Source organism: Capra hircus, chromosome 9, assembly GCF_001704415.2.
Source record: "Capra hircus breed San Clemente chromosome 9, ASM170441v1, whole genome shotgun sequence".
Classification (NCBI taxonomy): domain Eukaryota; kingdom Metazoa; phylum Chordata; class Mammalia; order Artiodactyla; family Bovidae; genus Capra; species Capra hircus.
The window spans coordinates 36,840,337-36,843,945 of NC_030816.1; positions in this window are offsets into that span (position 1 = coordinate 36,840,337).

The following is a 3,609-nucleotide window of genomic DNA, read 5'->3' on the forward strand; positions in this document are numbered from 1 at the left end:
AGTGTGTCTTAATCACTCAGTCGTGTCCAACTCTTTGAGACCCCATGAACTGTAGCCAGCAAGGCTCCTCTGTCCATGGAATTCTCCAGGCAAGAATACTGAAGTGGGTTGCCGTGCCCTCCTCCAGGGGATCTTCCTGATCTGGGGATTGAACGTGGGTCTCCTGCATTGCAGATGGATTCTTTACCATCTGAGCCACCAGGGAAGAATTATTTCATCTAAAAAACCTAGAACAGTGTCTCAGAAAATGTTAGCAATTATTAAGTAGGACCACATCTAAGACTGTCTTCAAGGTATTTACCTTACTAAACAATTAGTTCTTGTAGTCAGACAAGAGGGAGAAGGATTCTTAGGACACCACCTTCTCTGAAGTGAGATTACGGTATTCTGTAAACCACTGCAGTTCTGCTCTAATATTAACAGGCCTTTCCATTATTAGTGCGAGTAATGGCATTTTTCCAGAGAAGGCAATGGCACCCCACTCCAGTACTCTTGCCTGGAAAATCCCATGGACGGAGGAGCCTGGTAGGCTGCAGACCATGGGGTCGCTAAGAGTCGGACATGACTGAGCGACTTCACTTTCACTTTTCACTTTCATGCATTGAAGAAGGAAATGGCAGCCCAGTGTTCTTGCCTGGAGAATCCCAGGGACAGAGGAGCCTGGTGGGCTGCCATCTATGGGGTCGCACAGAGTCGGACACGACTGAAGCGACTCAGCAGCAGCAGCAGCAGCAGCAGCAGCAGAATGGCATTTTCCAATCTTCCTATATCTGTGGGACTGTAAAGCCCATTTTACAGTCCGTTTTCCCAAGACACGAATTGCTATGGACTGTGGGAAACACCCACAGTCACAGCACGAGCAGTGGGTACTTCTGAAGAGTCTTCTTAAACTCTGTGCTGTCTATGGCTCTCTGAGAGCCTCCTCTCAGCTCCCCAGGATAGTTGCTTAGCAGTCCCATATTTATATGCTGTTCTGGTGGCTCAGATGGTAACGAATCTGCCTGCATTGTAGGAGACTCAGTCGGGTCAGAAAGATCCCCTGGAGGAGGGCACGGCAACCCACTCCAGTATTCTTGCCTGGAGAATTCCATGGACAGAGGAGCGTGGCAGGCTGAAAATCATGGGGTTGCAAAGAGTCAGACACAACTGAGCAACTAACACTCACCCATCTCTTTAACCAAGGCTGTCTGGGTACCTGTCCTGAAATGGATCAGTTGCATTTTTTTCTCCGATAACTTGGTGTTGGAACTGAGACCTCTAGTTGCTGCGCATGGCTGCTACTGTCACCTGTAAATCTGGGAACCATAGGGCTGTCAAATTGGGCCATGAGGAGAGAAAACCTGTCTGCAGCCAGAAAAAGAATGGAAACAGACAAGAAAAACCAAGATGTGATTCAGAGAGATTTGAAAGGACCTGACCTGCAGGATTCCTGGTGGCCTGGCAGTCTCAGCTGTATTCTTACCCTTCCATTTCATGAAGAATTCTCTGCCTCTATAATTAATTCTCTGCCTCTATAATTAATTCTCTGTTTTTACTGAAGGTACCGAGTAACAATCAAATAACTTAAAGTCTCTTGGTTCTTATCATTAAGGGTTTGAAATCAAGCTCTTAAGTCTGTTACCATCCACTCAAGGGCCTCCGTCACTTACCTATGACCTGTGTCATTTTCCTTCTATTTTTGTGCAGTGGAACTTAATATCCACCAGTTTTTCAGATAGTTAATTTTTTTTTTTACCTCTTGTAACACACAACATTTTTAGTTTAGTTATGTAAATTTGGAACAGTCTAATCTTATAATTGTCCTGAAAGTTTAAGAAATGATGATGAATTAAATCTATTCATTTCTAATCCAGTTTTTGAAGTTGCATTAAATTCTGTAAAGAATATTTGTAATAGTTCGTGCTAACTTATGTTTAAAAAAGAAACTGCAATATTCCTGGTATCAGTGGAAGTTGAATCACAGAGCAGAAAAATCTTCACTTTTGTCCAGCCCAGGGCTTGATGCTAGAGGGTGGCCCTCAGCAGAGTTTACCAAAATTTGTTCCTTTGAGCTCTTGTTTTCAGTTGTGTTAATGAGTGTAATGAATAAAGGGGTTGCATGTACACATATGCTATGAAATACTGAAATTTAAACACAGTTCAGCTCTTTATTAAAGGTCTATAAAAGGATTTTATATAACAATACATATTGTGATTCTACGATCGGTGTATAGTTTTGGTAATATTTAAAGTATGTGGCCATGGAATCACTTTTCTGTAAAGAACATCTTTTGAGACAAGTGTTCTGTGGAATATATTAGTATTTTGGGTGTATTGTCCTAAGGGAAATATTTGGCGAAGGTTGGTGTTGCCTGGTGTGGTTTGGCTTGCCCTGCCTTCTTATTGCTTACATACGACTCATTTATTTATAAATGATGCCCGAATCCCTTTGGAATTATATGTATTTTTAAAATCAATACCAGATTTTAGGTGACATTGGCACTAAGGAAATAATCTGCAAATGGCACATAGACTTCTGTTGCTGTTGTTTAGTTGCTCAGTCGTGTCTGACTCTTTGTAACCCCATGGACTATAGCCCTCAAGGCTCCTCTGTCCATGTAATTTCCCAGGCAAGAATATTGCAGTGGGTTGCCATTTTCTTCTCCAGGAGATCTTCCCAACCCATGGATCGAACCCATGCCTCCTGTGTTGAAGGCAGATTCTTTACCACTGAGCCACCAGAAAAGTCCAAATGAAATAATATTATAACTGGCTCATAGACTACCCTTCAGTCAGTTCAGTTCAGTCGCTCAGTCATGTCTGACTCTTTGTGACCGCATGAATCACAGCACGCCAGGCCTCCCTGTCCATTACCAAATCCCGGAGTTCACTCAAACTCATGTCTATCAAGTTGGTGATGCCATCCAGCTATCTCATCCTCTGTTGTCCCCTTCTCCTCCTGCCCCCAATCCCTCCCAGCATCAGAGTCTTTTCCAGTGAGTCAACTCTTCCCATGAGGTGGCCAAAGTATTAGAGTTTCAGCTTTAGCATCAGTCCTACCAATGAACACCCAGGACTGATCTTTAGGATGGACTGGTTGGACCTCCTTGCAGTCCAAAGGACTCTCAAGAGTCTTCTCCAACACCACAGTTCAAAAGTATCAATTCTTTGGCGCTCAGCTTTCTTCACAGTCCAACTTTCACATCCATATATGACCACTGGAAAAACCATAGCCTTGACTAGACGGACCTTTGTTGGCAAAGTAATATCTCTGCTTTTTAATATGCTATCTAGGTTGGTCATAACTTTCCTTCCAAGGTGTAAGCATCTTTTAATTTCGTGGCTGCAGTCACCATCTGCAGTGATTTTGGAGCCCCCAAAATTAAAGTCTGACACTGTTTCTGCTGTTTCCCCATCTATTTGCCACTAAGTGATGGGACTAGATGCCATGATCTTCGTTTTCTGAATGTTGAGCTCTCCTCTTTCACTTTCTTCAAGAGGCTTTTTAGTTCCTCTTCACTTTCTGCCATAAGGGTGCTGTCATCCGCATATCTGAGGTTATTGATATTTGTCCCAGCAATCTTGATTCCAGCTTGTGCTCCCTCCAGTCCAGTGTTTCTCGTGATATAT